The 21,406-nt window shown below is 44.4% G+C and overlaps 2 pseudogenes; both read left to right on the top strand.

Moving 5' to 3' along the window:
- The first annotated feature begins 2,314 nt into the window (after positions 1-2,314).
- LOC142912324 (uncharacterized) lies at positions 2,315-7,183 on the top strand (annotated as a pseudogene).
- Positions 7,184-7,900: 717 nt separating this feature from the next.
- On the top strand, positions 7,901-20,922 carry LOC142912348 (uncharacterized; annotated as a pseudogene).
- Positions 20,923-21,406: the final 484 nt, after the last annotated feature.

The raw sequence follows: 21,406 nt of genomic DNA, 5'->3' as shown, positions 1-21,406 counted from the left end.
AGGCACCAAGTACTCATCAAACAGGAGAATTTAGCGAAACACAACCACGCTCAGACAGCGGACCTTTAAACTGTGTGCGAGCAAACAAGGTGTTCTGACAAAGAAATTTGCATAAAAATTAGCATTTGATTGGCGGATTTTAGGAAAGAGGTGGTGTACGTGCCGTTTGGTGCGGGGGGGAAGGGGGGGGAGGGGGAGTTTACCTATTGATGGTGTGAAAAGGGAATTTATAAGAGCTGCGAAAGTTTGGGGTACCACTACTTAAAAAATATACTGTATCATTGAAATTAGTTTAATGTTTTGTTCGGTTTAGAACATCTTTCCAATGGTTGCTTAATTTGAAACCATCCTCTCGGTTGAAATTGTGTCTGTGTTTGTAGATCTGAATTGCTTCATGAACAAATCTCTGATAACAGCCCGTGGGTTTGCAAAGAACCTTGGTATCGGAGAAAATTATATCGTGATCCCCCACAGCGTTGTATCAGTGATCAGCCACGGCAGAAGAATTCGTTTTGCCGTGTTTCAAATCTGATTTGTGCTCGCGAATTCGGTCAGAGACATGTCGCTTTGTCTCATCGATATAGCAATCACCACAGGTACAACTCAATTTGTAAACCCCGGGGTACTGTAAATCAGGAATGACATCCTTCACGAATGGGATCAGATCACGAATTTTGTGCACTGTATTGAACCGGACCTGGATCTTGTGTTTGTTTAGAATTTTGGAAATCTTTTTAGTAACGCCTGCTATATATGGAAGTGTGATGGTTTTGACCGGAGTATCAAGTGGTTGTTTCTGTATGGAGGGAGAGACAGCTTGGTGGATGGTACGGTCAGAGTAACCATTCCTTTTGAGGGCCAGGTGTACATGTTTTAATTCACTGGTCAGGTGGTGTTGGTCCGAAATGTAATGAGCCCTATGGTATAAAGTTTTGATGAGAGATTTATTTTGGGCTGGGTGGTGGTGGGAATCAGGTTTCAAGTAGGAATCTGTGTGGGTGGGTTTCCTGTAGACAAAATGCCCCAATGAGCCATCAGGTCTCCTCTCAAACAGAACATCTAAGAATGGTAGCTTGCCATCTTTCTCCACTTCCATGGTGAATTTGATGGCGGGATGTCTGGAATTAATGTGGTGTAGGAAAAGGTTCAGAACTTGGAGGCCATGTGGCCAAATGACGAAAGTGTCATCCACATATCTCTTCCACAGGGAAGGTCTGAGGGTGGAAGTCTGGATGGCGTCTGATTCAAATTTGTCCATGAAAATATTGGCTATCACTGGTGATAAGGGGGATCCCATGGGGGTACCCTCATTTTTTTTGTAGGAGCCATTCCAAGTAAAGTAGGTATTGTTGAGGCAGTGCCTAACCAGTGCAGGTGTGTCGGGGTCTAGTCCATGTTGGACCAAATTTTCAATTATTTCAATGGTATCAGGTACTGGGACCTTGGTGAACAAAGAGACCACATCGAAGCTGACAAGGATATCGTCAGGGGACAGTACAACGTCTTTGACCTACGTGACTTTACCCAATAGAACCAAAGAGTATGGATCCTTGCAGTCACGAAAGCTTTAAATCTAGAAGTGTACACACACACACTGTACACGCACACAGTGTACACACACACACAGTGTACACACACACATAGTGTACACACATAGTGTACACACACACAGTGTACACACAGTGTATACACAGTGTACACACAGTGTACACACACACGGTGTACACACACACAGTGTACACACACACAGTACACACACACACTATACACAGACACACAGTGTATGCACACACAGTGTACACACACACACAGTGTACACACACACAGAGTATACACAATAATGTCCACGTTGTTGTTGCTGAGCTCACGCACCAAAGGGAGGGAGCAATGGAAAATTAATCTAAATCAACTTAAACTCCAATCCCGCTCTGTGACGTCACCACCCTGCATTACTTCATCGGCGTGAAACGCCAGGGGGAGGTGTACCTAGCTAGTGACGTCATGTCACCAAGGCATTCCCCCGTCCACCACGCTCTTGAGCGTGACGTCACCTCCGCTTGGGTCACTGCCGTTATCGGTCCAGTCGCAATCCTTATTTGGGCAAAGCTACGCCCAGTGACTGGCGGCTCATTAACATAATGTAATCTTTGAAGCCGTCGCGAATTTATTGCGACGGGTTCAGCACCTACAATATATCGAATGGCACATTAACATAATTTAATCATACTCTAATTTATTTACGGAGCAGCTCATTGTGGGAGGAGCGTGTCTCGTTGCCCATAAGTGATGTCATGTCACCTGCTGCCGCGTGACGTCACGAGGCAACAGGAAGATATCGCTTCCTGCACTGAAATCCGAGGTGAGAAATTCTCATTGCGATTGTGGTTGTTGTCGTGGTGGTTGTTGTTGTTGTTGTTTACCAAGGTAGAGCCTCTCTCTCTCGTAGGGATGTCAGTTGAGTAGCAGCGAGCATGGGAATCGATGTCCAGGTTGGAACTTTACAACGCGGGGCCTAGCCACGCGGGGCCTTGCCTCCTGCCCTCGCCTGATTGCATTCACTTTAATTATCTCGCTTAAGTTTAATTTGTCTTCACCCGGCTCGCCACTTTGTAACTTTGTTTTATTGTCAATATTCACGCAGTTTTTATTTTATTTTGTTAGCAGGCCAAGCCCCCTTGAGCTGCTATACCGCTCTTGTTATCAGAAGCGACCTGCCCACAACAACACAAGGTGAGGCTTTGTCAACGTGTGTGAATGTTTTGACTTAAAACTTTGGTGACTGCAGGAATTAATATTCTTGGTTCTTTCGGTAAAGTCACGTAGATAGAAAATAAAATTAAAATAACAGATAATCATTTTTCTTTTTTTACAATGAAGCAAAAAACCCCACAACGTTTCTATGGCAACATTAATGTTGAAGATGCGAGGGCTTACAGGAATATTTATGACATTTGCCCTCTCATTGCGTGCCATGACAGTGCTGTTTGCACAGTCACACATAGTCACTGTAAGATGATTTTCTTGGTTGTGTTGTTGTTTTGTTGCTTGTTGTGGTTGCACCCGATTCAAGAGCCGAATGGCTCACGGGACTATAACCAAAATAAATCAAACTGAAAATAAAAAAACTGAAACCGCGTGATGAATTTGGGAAAGTTTTTCACTGCATCTCCAAATATATATAAAAGGCAAAGTTGTGATTGTGTGTGTCCGTTCAAAATGTTTAGCGTACTTCCCGACATGCAACAAACTGTAAATGTGCCATGTGGGTACTTTCCAGACTGTACACCGTGCAAACATTATACAAATACACTTTTGTGTTTTTAGGGGGGGAGGGGAGCTCAATAATGTATAGATTTTTTGGACGGCAAGTGAGCTGTGACGTCAAATCTGTCACGTGACCCTCGCATGTGGAAGAGTAACGCGTTGTAGTGTAGTGGTTAGCGTTGTCTGTGTGTGTGTATGTGTGTCTGTGTGTGTGTATCTGTGTGTGTGTGTCTGTGTGTGTGTCTGTGTGTGTGTCTGTGTGTGTGTCTGTGTGTGTCTGTGTGTGTGTATCTGTGTCTATGTGTCTGTGTGTGTGTGTGTCTGTGTGTGTATGTGTCTGTGTGTATGTGAAAGCGTAACGCATTGCAGTGTAGCGGTTAGCGCTACGCCGCACTACGAACCCGGTGACCCGAGTTCGATTGCCGCTCACGGCCACCACCGGCGACGATTATTTGAACCGCTTCTGGGCCTCCCCTAGGTCGACTCAGCCTCAAACGAGTAACTGCTGTGGTGTGAACATCGCCACTGGGGAGACAAAGGCGGCCGGACGTGGTGGATCCAAGTCCCGGGCGAAGCCGGATAGTACAGCTAGTCATGAATACATGAATGAATATAGACGTGTAAGCCACGTGTGACTGTATATATTAATTCCTCCATGGCTCGATACTGACGTGTAGATGGTGTGGATATTCTTATTTTCTGTCTGCACCTGACGCTGGTCTGATGGAGCAAAGGCAGTCAGCACAGCAAGCCGGGACGACAAGTCAACAATGCGACCAGCGTGCATACAGCACGGATCGGACTGGAAATTTGACACAGCACCAGAGAACTCGCAAAGAAGAGAAACCCTTCAAGTGCAGTGTGTGTGACAAGGCATTTGCATGGCCATCAGTTCTTGAGACCCACCAGAGAACACACACAGGAGAGAAACCCTTCAAGTGCACTGTGTGTGGGAAGGCATTTTCACAGTCATCTGCTCTTAAAATACACCAGAGAACACACACGGGAGAGAAACCTTTCAAGTGCAGTGTTTGTGGGAAGACATTTTCAGATTCATCTACTCTTAAAACACACCAGAGAACACACACGGGAGAGAAACCCTTCAAGTGCAGTGTGTGTGGGAAGGCATTTTCAGATTCATCTCATCTTCAAAGACACCAGAGAACACACACGGGAGAGAAACCCTTCAAGTGCAGTGTGTGTGGGAAGACATTTTCAGATTCATTTGCTCTTAAAACACACCAGAGAACACACACGGGAGAGAAACCCTTCAAGTGCAGTGTGTGTGTGGAAAGGCATTTTCACAGTCATTTGCTCTTAAAAAACACCAGAGAACACATACGGGAGAGAAACCCTTCAAATGCACTGTGTGTGGGAAAACATTTTCAGATTCATCTACTCTTAAAACACACCAGAGAACACACACGGGAGAGAAACCCTTCAAGTGCAGTGTGTGTGGGAAGACATTTTCATGGTCATCTGCTCTTAAAACACACCAGAGAACACACACGGGAGATAAACCCTTCAAGTGCAGTGTGTGTGGGAAGACATTTTCAGATTCATCTACTCTTAAAAAACACCACAGAACACACACGGGAGAGAAACCCTTCAGGTGCAGTGTGTGTCGGAAGACATTTTCAGGTTCATTTGCTCTTAAAACACACCAGAGAACACACACGGGAGAGAAACCCTTCAAGTGCAGTGTGTGTGGGAAGGCATTTTCAGATTCATCTCATCTTCAAAGACACCAGAGAACACACACGGGAGAGAAACCCTTCAAGTGCAGTGTGTGTGACAAGGCATTTGCATGGCCATCAGTTCTTAAGACCCACCAGAGAACTCACACAGGAGAGAAACCCTTCAGGTGCAGTGTGTGTGGGAAGGCATTTTCACGGTCATCTGCTCTTAAAATACACCAGAGAACACACACGGGAGAGAAACCCTTCAAGTGCAGTGTGTGTGTGAAGGCATTTTCAGATTCATCTACTCTTAAAAAACACCAGAGAACACACACGGGAGAGAAACCCTTCAGGTGCAGTGTGTGTGCGAAGACATTTTCATGGTCATCCGCTCTTAAAACACACCAGAGAACACACACAGGAGAGAAACCCTTCAGGTGCAGTGTGTGTGGGAAGACATTTTCAGATTCATCTACTCTTAAAACACACCAGGGATCACACACGGGAGAGAAACCCTTCAGGTGCAGTGTGTGTGGGAAGACATTTTCAGGTTCATTTGCTCTTAAAACACACCAGAGAACACACACGGGAGAGAAACCCTTCAAGTGCAGTGTGTGTGGGAAGACATTTTCAGGTTCCTCTGCTCTTAAATCACACCAGAGAACACACACGGGAGAGAAACCTTTCAAGTGCAGTGTGTGCGGGAAGGCGTTTGCACATTCATCAAATCTTCAAGTACACCAGAGTACACACACGGGAGAGAAACCCTTCAAGTGCAGTGTGTGCGGGAAGGCATTTGCACATTCATCAAATCTTCAAGTACACCAGAGAACACAGAAGCATCAAAAGATCTGCAAGGAGTGGAGTCTGAAATCAGCTTGTGAAAGTCAAAGTGCCGCAATGAGCCCATCCCTCATGAAACACGAACCGGAAGAAAATCCCAGCCTGGACACTTTTAAAGGTATCGAGCTGAAATATGAAGAGGTGAAGGTAAAATGTGAAGAGGTGAAGAGGGAAGAAGTGATGGTGAAGAACGAAGAAGTGAAGGTGAAATGTGAAGATGAAGATTAAACACCAAAATGGGACCTTCACATCGATGGAGGCGACGTAAAGCAGGAGGAGAATTCTGACTGTGAGGGAGAGCGAGGCAACTCCCAGCAGTTTGTGGAAGTGGAGGTGTGGGTGGACTTCCTCCGAGACAATACAAAGTCAAGTGGAGACCCGGTAGATGTGTAAGCCAGAGACGATGTCGCTACAATAGATGCACCTTTGTCACAGGCCTTTAATGACAGGAATGTGAAGTTGAACACTCATTTCTTAGGTTCATCCTGCAGAGTAAGGGCGGCCAGTTTTTGTGGACCTGTGGGTTGGGTAGATCTCTAACCAGGAGCGAGAGACAATAAGCTCCCAAGCATTCACTATGTTATAACAATTGCATTTACACGGTGCTTGCTTTATCGCCTCAGCAACTCAAAGTTTCGTGTCGTACCTCGTCTGAAACACTCGAAGAGCATCCCCAAGTTGCAGCTGCCCCTGTGTGGCACAAGGTGGTGGCCCTGCACCGGCCTGCATGTGGACAAGAGCCTGTCAGTAGGGGGCGATGATTGATGTGTCATCCCAGTTGTGTAGTTTGTAGGCAATCTTGATTCCAAGCTTTCGTGACTGCAGGAATCCACACTCTTGAGTTCTTTCGGTAAAGTCACCACGTGGGTAGAAACATAACACATCACGGCATTTAGATCACAACACAAGCAATCGTCATCAGGTGGGACAACCACAGCAAGAGAAACTGCTGAAGAAGTAGGCGCCTACTCCAGCAGTTTCTTCTTGCTGCTGTGCTTGTCCCACCTGATGACGATTGCTTGTGTTGCCATCGAAACGCCGTGATTTATTATTTGTAGCGTAATGGTTTGAATTTGCTACATTTTGACCCAGACGCCAGCATGCAACGGCCTACTCATTTTGAATGACGCAACAATAGTACGTTGTACATACACTGTTAAGCAGACGGTGCGCATTTGTAAAATAACTTCTTGTTAATGCGATGTAACGTGATGCAGTCAATTTCGCTGCAGTAATTCAATGTTGTTAATATGCCCGTCAATGATTTAGAATGAATACTTGTCTGATTGTGCGCGTGCATGTAACATTTTGTCTGAGGGTCAAACATTGAATAAGTGATGTTAGGACAATGTGTGTGTGTGTGTTTTGGAAGTAACCTGTACAGAGAACTCGGGTGAGACCCGTTGTTCTTGTGATACAGGTCAAAGGGTACTTTTGTGTTTCACGAAGCGTCTGCCTCTGGAGCAACTCATTGTCTTTGAAATAGGGAGCACGCTCGGATCATTCATCAGTTACAAGGCATACCACTTGAAAGTTACACGTATAGGAGGAGGTACATTCTCTACAACACGAATTGTAGTTTTGTCTTACGTGTTGACGTAGATTTTGTCTTACTGGGACTATAAATGCTCCTTGCTGATTCACGTCTGGATGTTCGTACCTATCGGTTGAAGCAAACCCCACTGCTGTTGTTGAGACGCTGTGCACCAATGAGGGTCCAAGCATTTTAGGGCCTTCGGCCAGGAAAGTCACAACATTTACGGCACACGAAGGACGCATTCACGCCAGCGCCCCGTGCTCCGTTTTGAAGTTTTAAAATGAAACATCTTTGAATCGTGTTGTGTTTTGAATTAGATGATTGTTATTTCTTCATTAAAAGCTTATTTCATATTACATCCAGAAGGCTTCGTTGAGAAGGATATTTCGCGTGAATTTTCTCTCGTCGTTAAGTAGGCGGCCTTGCCGGGGGTTCGGTTCGATGCGGACTTTCACCTGTTTGGGATTGCGAGATCGAGATAAGGTGACACGGAGCTGCTGGCCGTCTGCAGATCGATTCCAACGTAATCGAACGTCTGTCCCTGCGCCTCCGTCGTTGGTACAGGGGGTGCTCGATAATGATTGGAATCACCCCAATTTTGACCGTGACACCAACATGCGTTGTGAATGACGCAACGTTATGTTTTACATCTGCCGTTTAGCAGACTGCGCATATTGTGGTGAATGTTACTGGGGTAGCCAGGTGTGCCTGTCCGTCGTTCGCATGCAGGGGGTGCGTGTAGGTTTACAGCGCCCCCTGCGTGAAAACGACGGAAAGGGCAGCGTTCGTCACGGTTAAAGTTGTGCGCTTTTATTTTAAATGTTATTCTTTTATAAGGTGATGTTGATATCGAAAACTGACACATAGCTGGCATGCCATAAATAGGAAATTAACTCTGCTTATTCGAATCAATGTATTCATATATGTTGATGAACTGTTTTCAAGCAGATTGTCTCTAACGGCGACTACAGGGACCACGTGATTGTTTAAAAATGTCTTTGATTATAACTATAATTGCCTACAATTCGTCATGTGTAGCTTATTTAGACTATAATTTATTCACTACCCAAAATGTATTTACTTGAAAACATAGAGCTGATATTTATTCTTGTTCTTTCGGTAAAGTCACGTAGAAGGGAAACAATAAAATAACAAAAATATAAAACAATTACATTCTCACGACAATTCGACTGCAACACAAGCAATCATCATCAGGTGTCACACACAGGCACACACACAGAGACACAGGCACACACAGATACAGGCACACAGTGTGTACACACACACAGTGTACACACATAGTGTACACACACACAGTGTAGACACAGTGTACACACACACTGTACACACAGTGTATACACAGTGTGTGTACACACACACTGTGTGTACACACACAGTATATACATATAGTGTACACACAGAAACAGTGTGTACACACAGTAATGTCCACGTTGTAGTTGCTGAGCTCACGCACCCAAGGGGTCTCTGTTCAAGAGATGGAGCAATGGAAAATGAATCTAAATCAACTTAAACTCCATTCCCGCTCTGTGACGTCACCACTCAGCATGACCTCATCGCTGTGAAACGCCAGGGGGAGGTGTGCCTCGCTAGTGACGTCATGTCACCAAGGTATTCACCCCACCCCCGTCCACCGCGCCCTTGAGCGTGACATCACCTCTGCTTGGTCACTGCCGATATGTTCCGGTACAATCCTTATTTGGGCAAAGCTACGCCCAGTGACTGGCGGCTCATTAACATAATGTGTTCGTGAAAGCCGTCGCGAGTTTATTGGGACGGGTTCAGCACCCACGCCCCCATCCCTCGACATATGGCCCGGCCTCATTAACATAATTTATTCATATTCTTAGTTTTTTCGGTAAAGTCACGTTGAAGAGAAACAACAAAATAACAAAATATATATAAAACAATAAAAAATTCTCACGACGTTTCGACCATAACTCAAACGGTCATCATCAGGTGTGTCGGTTTGCACACACCTTAAAATATACACCAGAGAACACACACAGGAGAGAAACCCTTCAAGTGCACTGTGTGTGTGAAGGCATTTTCACAGTCATCTGCTCTTGTAACACACCAGAGAACACACACGGGAGAGAAACCCTTCAAGTGCAGTGTGTGTGGGAAGGCATTTGCGCAGTCATCTGCTCTTGTAGCACACCAGAGAACTCACACGGGAGCGAAACCCTTCAAGTGTAGTGTGTGTGGGAAGGCATTTGCGCAGTCATCTGCTCTTGTAACACACCAGAGAATTCACACGGGAGAGAAACCCTTCAAGTGCACTCTGTGCAGGCAGATGTTTGCAAATTCATCAAATTTTCAAGTACACCAGAGAACACAGAAGCATCAGAAGATTCACAAGGAGTGGAGTCTGAAATCGGCTTGTGAAAGTCAAAGTGCCGCAATGAGCCCATCCCTCATGAAACACGAACCGGAAGAAAATCCCAGCTTGGACACTTTTAAAGGTATCGAGGTGAAATATGAAGAGGTGAAGGTGAAATGTGAAGAAGTGAAGAGCGAAGAAGTGAAGGTGAAATGTGAAGATGAAGATTCATCTCCAGAATGGGACCTTTACATTGATGAAGGCAACGTGAAGCAGGAGGAGAATCCTGACTGAGGCAGAGCGAGGCAACTCCCAGCAGTTTGTGGAGGTGTGGGTGGACTTCCGAGACAATCCAAAGTCAAGTTGAGACCCGGTAGATGTGTAAGCCAGAGACGATGTCGCTACAATAGATGCACCTTTGTCACAGGCCTTTAATGACAAGAACGTTAAGTTGAACACTCAATTCCTAGGTTCATCCTGCAGAGTAAGAGCGAGCGGACAGTCTTTGTGGACCTGTGGGTTGGGTAGATCTCTAACCAGGAGCAAGAGCCAATAAGCTCCCAAGCATTCACTATGTTATAATTGCTTTTACATGGTGCTTGCTTAATCGCCTCAGCAACTCGGAGTTTTGTGTCGTACCTCGCCTGAAACACTCGAAGAGCATCCCCAAGTAGCAGCTGCCCCTGTGTGGCACAAGGTGGTGGCCCTGCACCGGCCTGCATGTGGACAAGAGCCTATCAGTAGGGGGCGATGATTGATGTGTAATCTTAGTTGTGTAGTTTGTAGGTAATGTTTAGAATTTGCTACATTTTCACTCAGACGCCAGCATGCAATGGCCTACTCGTTTTGAATGACACAATAGTATGTTTTACATACACTGTTAAGCAGACGGCGCATTTTTTTTTAAATAGCTTAATCAGATGTTATCTGATGCAGTATATTTCACTGCAGTAATTAAATTTGTAACTTTGTTTTATTGTAAATATTCACGCAGTTTTTATTTTCTTTTGTTAGCAGGCCAAGCCCGCTTGAGCTGCTATACCGCTCTTGTTATCAGAAGCGACCTGCCTACAACAACACAAGGTGAGGCTTTGTCAACGTGTGTGAATGTTTTGACTTAAAACTTTGGTGACTGCAGGAATTAATATTCTTGGTTCTTTCGGTGAAGTCACGTAGATAGAAAATGAAATTAAAATAACGTGATAATTTTTCTTTTTTAAATGAAGCAAAACACCCCACAACGTTTCTATGGCAACATTAATGTTGAAGATGCGAGGGCTTACAGGAATATTTATGACATTTGCCCTCTCATTGCGTGCCATGACAGTGCTGTTTGCACAGTCACACATAGTCACTGTAAGATGATTTTCTTGGTCGTGTTTTTGTTTTTTTGCTTGTTGTGGTTGCACCCGATTCAAGAGCCGAATGGCTCACGTTACTATACCAAAATAAATCAAACTGAAAATAAAAAAACTGAAACCGCGTGATGAATTTTGGGAAAGTTTTTCACTGCATCTCCAAATATATATAAAAGGCAAAGTTGTGATTGTGTGTGTTGTCTGTTCAAAATGTTTAGCGTACTTCCCGACATGCAACAAACTGGAAATTTGCCATGTGGGTACTTTCCAGACTGTACACCGTGCAAACGTTATACAAATACACTTTTGTGTTTTTGTTGGGGGTGGGGAGGGGAGTTCAATAATGTATAGATTTTTTGCACGGCAAGTGAGCTGTGACGCCAAATCTGTCACGTGACCCTCGCATGTGGAAGCGTCACGCATTGTAGTGTAGCGGTTAGCGTTGTCTGTGTGTGTCTGTGTGTGTCTGTGTGTGTGTGTGTCTGTGTGTGTGTCTGTGTGTGTGTGTCTGTGTGTGTGTGGAAGCGTAACGCATTGTAGTGTATCGGTTAGCGCTACGCCGCGCTACGAACCCGGCGACCTGAGTTCGATTCCCGCTCACGGCCACCACTGGCGACGATTATTTGAACCGCTTCTGGGCCTCTCCTAGGTCGACTCAGCCTCAAACGAGTAACTGTTGTGGTGTGAACATTGCCACTGGGGAGACAAAGGCGGCCGGACGTGGTGGATCCAAGTCCCGGGCGAAGCCGGGTAGTACAGCTAGTCATGAATACATGAATGAATATAGACGTGTAAGTCACGTGTGACTGTATATATTAATTCCTCCATGGCTTGATACTGACGTGTAGATGGTGTGGATGTTCTTATTTTCTGTCTGCAGCTGACACTGGTCTGATGGAGCAAAGGCCCTCAGCGCAGCAGCTCGGTACGACAAGTCAACATTGCGACCAGCGTGCATACAGCACGGATCAGCCTGGAAATTTGACACAGCACCAGAGAACTCACACAGGAGAGAAACCCTTCAAGTGCACTGTGTGTGGGAAGACATTTTCAGATTCATCGACTCTTAAAACACACCAGAGAACACACACGGGAGAGAAACCCTTCAGGTGCAGTGTGTGTGGGAAGACATTTTCATGGTCATCCGCTCTTAAAACACACCAGAGAACACACACGGGAGAGAAACCCTTCAGGTGCAGTGTGTGTGGGAAGACATTTTCAGATTCATCTACTCTTAAAACACACCAGAGAACACACACGGGAGAGAAACCCTTCAAGTGCAGTGTGTGTGGGAAGACATTTTCAGATTCATCTACTCTTTAAAGACACCAGAGAACACACACAGGAGAGAAACCCTTCAGGTGCAGTGTGTGCGTGAAGGCATTTGCACAGTCATCTGATCTTGTAAAACACCAGAGAACACACACAGGAGAGAAACCCTTCAAGTGTGCTCTGTGCAGGAAGCCGTTTGCAGATTCATCAAATCTTCGAAGACACCAGAGAACACAAAAGCATCACAAGGAGCGGAGTCGGAGTCTGAAATCAGCTTGTGAAAGTCAAAGTGCCGCAATGAGCCCATCCCTCATGAAACAAGAACTGGACGAAAATCCCAGTTTGGACACTTTTAAAGGTATAAAGGTGAAATATGAAGATGTGATGAGCGAAGAAGTGAAGGTAAAATGTGAAGATGACGATTCAACTCCAAAATGGGACCTTCACATCGTGAAGCAGGAGGAGAATTCTGACTGTGAGGCAGAGTGAGGCAACTCCCAGCAGTTTGTGGAAGTGGAGGTGTGGGTGCACTTGCTCCTAGACAATACAAAGTCAAGTGGAGACCCGGTAGATATGTAAGCCAGAGACGATGTTGCTCCAATAGATGCACCTTTGTCACAGGCCTTTAATGACTAGAATGTGAAGTTGAACATCAGTTCCTAGGTTCATCCTGCAGAGTAAGGGCGGCCAGTCTTTGTGGGCCCGTGGGTTGGGTAGATCTCTAACCAGGAGCAAGAGCCAATAAGCTCCCAAGCATTCACTATGTTATAATAATTTATTTTACACGGTGCTTGCTTAACTGCCTCAGCAACTCGGAGTTTTGTGTCGTACCTCCTCTGAAACACTCGAAGAGCATCCCCAAGTAGCAGCTGCCCCTGTGTGGCACAAGGTGCTGGCCCAGCACCGGCCTGCATGTGGACAAGAGCCTGTCAGTAGGGGGCGATGATTGATGTGTCATCTCAGTTGTGTAGTTTGTAGGTAATGTTTAGAATTTGCTACATTTTCACTCAGACGCCAGCATGCAATAGCCTACTCGTTTTGAATGACACAATAGTTTGTTTTACATACACTGTGCAGCAGACTATGCCACTTTTTTTAAAAGCTTCTTGTTAATACGATGTAACGTGATGCAGTATATTTCACTGCAGTAATCCAATTTTGTTAATATGCCTGTCAATAATTTAGAATGTATACTTGTCTGGTTTTGTGCATACTTGTAACATTTGATCTATAAGGGTCAAACATTGAATAAGTGATGTTAGGACAAAGTGTGTGTGCGTGTTTGAAAGTAACCTGTACAGAGAACTCAGGTGAGACCCGTTGTTCTTGTGATACAGGTCAAACGGTGTTTTTGTGTTCCACGAAGCATCTGGAGCAACTCATTGTCTTTGAAATAGGTAGTACGCTCGGATCATTTATCAGTTACAAGGCATGCCACTTAAAGGTTACACGTATAGGAGGAGGTACATTCTCTACAACACGAATTGTAGTTTTGTCTTATGTGTTGACATAGATTTTGTCTAACTGGGACTAGAAATGCTCCTTGCTGACTGACGTCTGCATGTTCGTAACCATCGGTTGAAGCAAACCCCACTGCTATTGTTGAGACGCTGTTCACCAATAAGGGTCCAACACATTGACGGCCTTCAGGCCAGGAAAGTCACAACATTTGCACACGAAGGACGCATTCACGCAAGTACCCCATGCTCCGTTTTGAAGTTTTAAAATGAAACATCTTTGAATTGTGTTGTGTTTTGAATTAGATGATTTTATTTCCTCATTAAAAGCTTATATCAATTTACATGTGGAAGACTTCATTGAAAAGGACATTTCGTGTGAATTTTCTCTCGTCGTTAAGTAGATGGCCTTGCCGGGGGTTCGGTTCGATGCGGACTTTCACCTGTTTGGGATTGCGGGATCGAGATAAGGCGACACGGAGCTGGCCGTGTGAGAAGACCGCCGTCTGCAGATCGATTCCAACGTAATCGAACGTCTGTCCCTGCGCCTCCGTCGTCCATGCAGGGGGTGCGTAGGTTTGCAGCGCCCCCTGCATGAAAACAACGGAAAGTGCAGCGCTCATCACAGATAGACAAAGTTGTGCGCTTATATTTAAAATGTCATTCTTTTATAAGGTGATGTTGAAATCGGAAAGTGTTTAGCCAGTTGATGATTTCAATCAGATTGATTCATTTATTATGCACCACATATCCGAGCTTTTGTGGTCCTGTTGAGCTAAAGTTGGAAAAAGTCCGTGACTATAACTTCGCTCAATATTGTAAACGTGTTTCTGTTATTTAGTTATTGTTTAATACAAACTACTTCAGATAATGGGTTTCAAGATGTACTTGAATGGCACGTTCGTTGTTCCGGTGTTTAATAGCTTGGACGTCATGGCAAATGGCTTTGATCGATGTGGAAGTCAATGGTGGATGATAATTTGACATTTTGGTGTTGATTTGGAGTAGATTGTTTAACTGTTGCATACCGGGTGGTGAAATGCTTTGCCGAGTACCTGAACTGTTTGACCAAGTGAATTCATGAAGAGTTCGATACGAGTTTGAGCGTTAACATTCTTGCGGAACAACGAAGATCGGAAATTTTAAAGATTCCTGATCGTACGTTTATTGCGACAATGTTCAAGGGGAACACGTGTGGATGCGAGTTCCAGGTGAAGTCTCCCCTTACCTGGCAACCATGGTGGCTGTCTGCTGATCACTCTCACTCCGTCACAGCTACAAGCTGTAGGAATCAGGACTCTCTGCCCTGGCACTGTTTTAATTCACAGCACCAAGAGCGGAGAGCCTCATCCCTGCAGTTCCCTCCTGTCGTGCCACATCATTTACCGCGTAACGAGGCAATGTTTTCATGAGCAGTGCGTTCCACTACACACCCACACGAGCGAACCATGTGCGTACATACAGACACGAACAAACACGCGGGTGCACATACACACATGAGCGCTTACTTGCAAACACGGACGAGTGGAGATGCACGCACGAGTGTGGTCACCACCTGGCTAGCTACACTAGTCACGTGATAACTAGTATACTAAACTATACACTTCACTGTACACTACACTACTATACACTACACTATACACTACACTAAACACTATTATACACTACACTACTATACACTACACTATACACTTATACACTACAATATGCACTACTATACACTATACAATACACTATTATACACTACACTATTATACACTACACTATGCACTTATACACTACAATATACACTACAATATCCACTACTATACACTACACTGTACACTACACTATACACTACACTATACACTACAATATACACTACTATACACTACAATATGCACTACACTATACACTACAATATACATACACTATACACTACACTATACACTACTATAAACTACACTATACACTACACTATACACTACTATACACTACACTATACTATACACTACAATATACACTATAATATGTACTACTATACACTACACTACTATACACTACACTATACACTTATACACTACAATATACACTACAATATACACTTCACTATACACTACACTATACACTACACTATAAACTACACTATACACTACACTATACACTACACTATAGACTACTATATACACTACACTATACTACTATACACTACACTATACACTACTATACACTACACTATACACTACTATAAACTACACTATACACTACAATATGCACTACTATACACTACACTATACACTACTATACACTACAATATACACCACAATATGTACAACTATACACTACTATACACTGCACTATACACTACACACTAGTGCTGTACTAGTATACTACACTATACACTACTATACACTACACTATACACTACTATACACTAGACTACTATACACTACTATACACTTATACACTACAATATGCACTACTATACACTACACTATACACTACTATACACTACACTACTGTACACTAATATACACTACACTATACACTACACACTAGTACTGTACTAGTATACTACACTATTCACTACACTATACACTACACTACTATACACTACTATACACTACACTATACACTTATACACTACAATATACACTACACTGTACACTACTATACACTACACTATACACAACTATACACTACACTATACACTACTATACACTATACACTACTATACACTACACTACACACTACTATACACTACACTATACACTACTATACACTACACACTATACACTACACTACTATGCACTACTATACACTACACTATACACTTATACACTACAATATACACTACACTGTACACTACTATACACTACACTATACACAACTATACACTACACTATACACTACTATACACTATACACTACTATACACTACACTACACACTACTATACACTACACTATACACTACTACACTACACACTATACACTACACTACTATACACTACACTATACACTACTACACACTAGTGCTGCACTAGTCCCCAAACTGCAAAGACAAAGGCTCCCCAATGTAGACTGACGCATCCACAGACCCACACGTGGACCCACGGACTCGCACAGAAACCCACGGACTCATCGACTCCCACTGGGCGTGCGCTGTTAGCGAGCACCGGTGAGGGTCGCAATGGAACAACACCAGGGGCTGGTGTGGACAGAACCACGGCTGGCCGCTTGTCTCTCAAATTCTGATGTTAGCACCCCCACCCACCTCACCACCTCCTTAATTATGGCTGAGTCAACCTAAGTGACGCTCAGGACTGCTTCAGGTAAGGGGCCGACCTTAAATGACGTCACGCGATTTTAGAGGATTTTTGACCCCCCATCGTCACACGATGTCATACGACGTCACACAAAGTCAGACCCCTCCCCCTCAATTATGACGTCACAAAGTTCTGCCCCCCTCCCCCCCCCAAAAAAACATGCTTCAAATCCCTTTAAACTGTTGTCATTGTAGTGCGTATTTAATGTAGCGCTGCACTCTGTGTGTGTGTGTACACACACACACACAGAGTGTACACAATAATGTCCACGTTGTTGTTGCTGAGTTCACGCACCCAAGAGAGGGGGCAATGGAAAATGAATCTAAATCAACTTAAACTCCATCCCCGCTCTGTGACGTCACCACTCAGCATGATCTCATCGGCATGAAGTGCCAGCGGGAGGTGTAACTCGCTAGTGACGTCATGTCACCAAGGTATTCAAACTCCCCCAACTCCGTCCACGGCGCTCTTGAGCGTGACGTCACCTCCGCTTGGGTCACTGCCGATATCAATCCAGTGCCAATCCTTATTTGGGCAAAGGTACGCCCAGTGACTGGCGGTTCATTAACATAATGTGTTCGTTGAAGCCGTTGAGTGTTTATTGCGACGGGTTCTGCAGCCACGCCCCATCCCTCGACATATGGCCCGGACTCATTAGCATAATTTATTCAGTTACAGAGCCGCTCATTGTGGGAGGAGCGTGTCTCTTACCCCGGACGTGACGTCATGTTACCTGCTTGAACTGAAATCCGAGGTGAGAAATTCTCATCGTTGTGGTGGTGGTGGTCGTTGTGGTGGTGGTTTTTGTTTACCAGGGTAGAGCCTCTCTCTCTCGTAGGGATGTCAGTTGAGTAGCAGTGAGCATGGGAATCGATGTCCAGGTTGGAACTTTACAACGCGGGGCCTAGCCACGCGGGGCCTTGCCTCCTGCCCTCGCCTGATTGCATTCACTTTAATTATCTCGCTTAAGTTTAATTTGTCTTCACCCGGAACGCCACTTTGTAACTTTGTTTTATTGTAAATATTCACGCTGTTTTTATTTTCTTTTGTTAGCAGGCCAAGCCCGCTTGAGCTGCTATACCGCTCTTGTTATCAGAAGCGACCTGCCCACAACAACACAAGGTGAGGCTTTGTCAACGTGTGTGAATGTTTTGACTTAAAACTTTGGTGACTGCAGGAATTAATATTCTTGGTTCTTTCGGTAAAGTCACGTAGATAAAAAATACAATGAAAATAAAATAATTTTTTTAAAATAAAGCAAAAAACCCACGACGTTTCGATCGTAACACAAGTGGTCTTTATCTTATTAAATTTAATCTGTTATTTTTATTTTCTATCTACGTGACTTTACTGAAAGAACCAACAATACGTGTGTCAATGTATCTATCGGTCAAAGACGCTAAGCGCGTGCCGCTGTTGACTCTGAATGTGTGGAGGGGAACACCTTCACCACGGGGAGAGAGAGACAGAGACACGGATAGCCTCGGCTGTGTTGATTGGTCCTCGATTCATTACTTGGTGGAGTGAGGAAGAATTGATGCTGAGCAGATGAAGGTGGCCAGGCATGGTTCTGGTCACACCACCACCTGTTTACTCATGGCAGTGTGTGACAGTGTCAAGTTTGTGTTTGCAGTAAAGTCTATTAACTCTGTTGAACACGGAGGTTATATCAAAACAATAGTTTATTTTTGTTTTCCTCTGGAACTCTTTATACGAATAGAAACAGGAGGTGAACACAGCACACACATGCATCTGAGCCTGGATTCACACCTCTAAGTTGCGATTGAACATTGATTTATGCATTTCTGCATAACACAAATAGTATTGTTTTCAACACCCTTTGCTATGTCAGCTGAATTTAGCTCTCATAAATATTCCTTTTGTAGTCAGACAGCCGAAATTGTGTGCTTAGAGTTTTGGGTTAACATTCATCTTGAAGATATGAAGGCTTCCAGGCATATTAATGACATTTGCCCTCTCATTGTGTGCCATAGCAGCCCGTGGAGAGAAACCCTTCAGGTGTACTCTGTACGTGAAGGCGTTTGCACGTTCATCAAATCTGATGAATTTGGGAAACTTTTTCACTACATCATGAATATATTAATAAGTATAGACGTGTAAGTCACGTGTGCATTCCTCTGTGCCTGACGTGTAGATGGTGTGGATATTCTTTTTTATGTCTGCAGCTGACGCTTCCTCTGCAGAATTGGTCTGATGGAGCAAAGGCAGTCAGCCCAGCAGCTCGGTACGACAAGTCAACAATGCGACCAGCATGCATACAGCACGGATCGGACTGGAAATTTGACACGGCACCAGAGAACTCACACAGGAGAGAAACCCTTCAAGTGCACTGTGTGTGACAAGGCATTTGCATGGCCATCAGTTCTTGAGACCCACCAGAGAACTCACACAGGAGAGCAACCCTTCAAATGTACTGTGTGTGGGAAGGCATTTTCACGGTCATCTGCTCTTAAAAAACACCAGAGAACACACACAGGAGAGAAACCCTTCAGGTGCAGTGTTTGTGGGAAGACATTTTCATGGTCATCTACTCTTAAAAAACACCAGAGAACACACACAGGAGAGAAACCCTTCAAGTGCAGTGTGTGTGGGAAGACATTTTCAGATTCATATAATCTTGTAACACACCAGAGAACACACACGGGAGAGAAACCCTTCAGGTGCACTCTGTGCGGGAAGGCGTTTGCACAGTCACCACATCTTAAAGTACACCAGAGAACACACACGGGAGAGAAACCCTTCAAAGTGCAGTGTGTGCGTGATGGCGTTTGCACATTCATCTGCTCTTGTAAAACACCAGAGAACACACACGGGAGAGAAACCCTTCAGGTGCACGATGTACGGGATGGCGTTTACACAGTCATCAACTTTTCGAAGACACCAGAGAACACAAAAGCATTGGAAGATCCACAAGGAGCGGAGTCGGAGTCTGAAATCAGCTTGTGAAAGTCAAAGTGCCGCAATGATCCCATCCCTCATGAAACAAGAACCGGACGAAAATCTCAGCTTGGACACTTTTAAAGGTATAAAGGTGAAATATGAAGAGGTGATGGTGAAATGTGAAGAAGTGATGAGCGAAGAAGTGAAGGTAAAAAGTGAAGATGAAGATTCAACTCCAAAATGGGACCTTCACATCGTGAAGCAGGAGGAGAATTCTGACTGTGAATCAGAGTGAGGCAACTCCCAGCAGTTTGTGGAAGTGGAGGTGTGGGTGGACTTGCTCCTAGACAATACAAAGTCAAGTGGAGACCCGGTAGATGTGTAAGCCAGAGACGATGTTGCTACAATAGATGCACCTTTGTCACAGGCCTTTAATGACAAGAACGTGAATTTGGACACTCAATTCCTAGGTTCAACCTGCAGAGTAAGGGCAGCCAGTCTTTGTGGGCCCGTGGGTTGGGTAGACCTCTAGCCAGGAGCAAGAGCGAATAAGCTTCCATTATGTTATAATAATTGCTTTTACATGGTGCTTGCTTAATTGCCTCAGCAACTCGGAGTTTTGTGACGTACCTCGCCTCAAACACTCGAAGAGCATCCCCAAGTAGCAGCTTCCCCTGTGTGGCACAAGGTGGTGGCCCTGCACCGGCCTGCATGTGGACAAGAGCCTGTCAGTAGGGGGCGATGATTGATGTGTCATCTCAGTTGTGTAGTTTGTAGGTAATGTTTAGAATTTGCTACATTTTCACTCAGACGCCAGCATGCAATGGCCTACTCGTTTTGAATGACACAATAGTATGTTTTACATACACTGTGAAGCACAATGTGCAACTTTTTTTAAAAGCTTCTTGTTAATACGATGTAACGTGATGCAGTATATTTCACTGCAGTAATCCAATTTTGTTAATATGCCTGTCAATAATTTAGAATGTATACTTGTCTGGTTTTGTGCATACTTGTAACATTTGATCTATAAGGGTCAAACATTGATTAAGTGATGTTAGGACAAAGTGTGTGTGTGTGTTTGAAAGTAACCTGTACAGAGAACTCAGGTGAGACCCGTTGTTCTTGTGATACAGGTCAAACGGTGTTTTTGTGTTCCACGAAGCATCTGGAGCAACTCATTGTGTTTGAAATAGGTAGCACGCTCGGATCATTCATCAGTTACAAGGCATACCACTTAAATGTTACACGTATAGGAGGAGGTACATTCTCTACAACATGAATTGTTGTTTTGTCTTACGTGTTGACGTAGATTTTGTCTAGCTAGGACTAGAAATGCTCCTTGCTGATTCACGTCTGGATGTTCGTAACCATCGGTTGAAGCAAACCCCACTGCTGTTGTTGAGATGCTGTGCACCAATAATGGTCAAACACATTGACGGCCTTCAG

This window comes from Petromyzon marinus, unplaced genomic scaffold, assembly GCF_048934315.1.
Source record: "Petromyzon marinus isolate PM22_M1 ecotype Great Lakes invasive population unplaced genomic scaffold, UKy_Petmar_22M1.pri1.0 PM_G_Scaffold_2, whole genome shotgun sequence".
Taxonomy (NCBI): Eukaryota; Metazoa; Chordata; class Hyperoartia; order Petromyzontiformes; family Petromyzontidae; genus Petromyzon; species Petromyzon marinus.
Note: the sequence above shows the minus strand (reverse complement) of the source record. Positions and strands in the feature narration are given on the sequence as shown.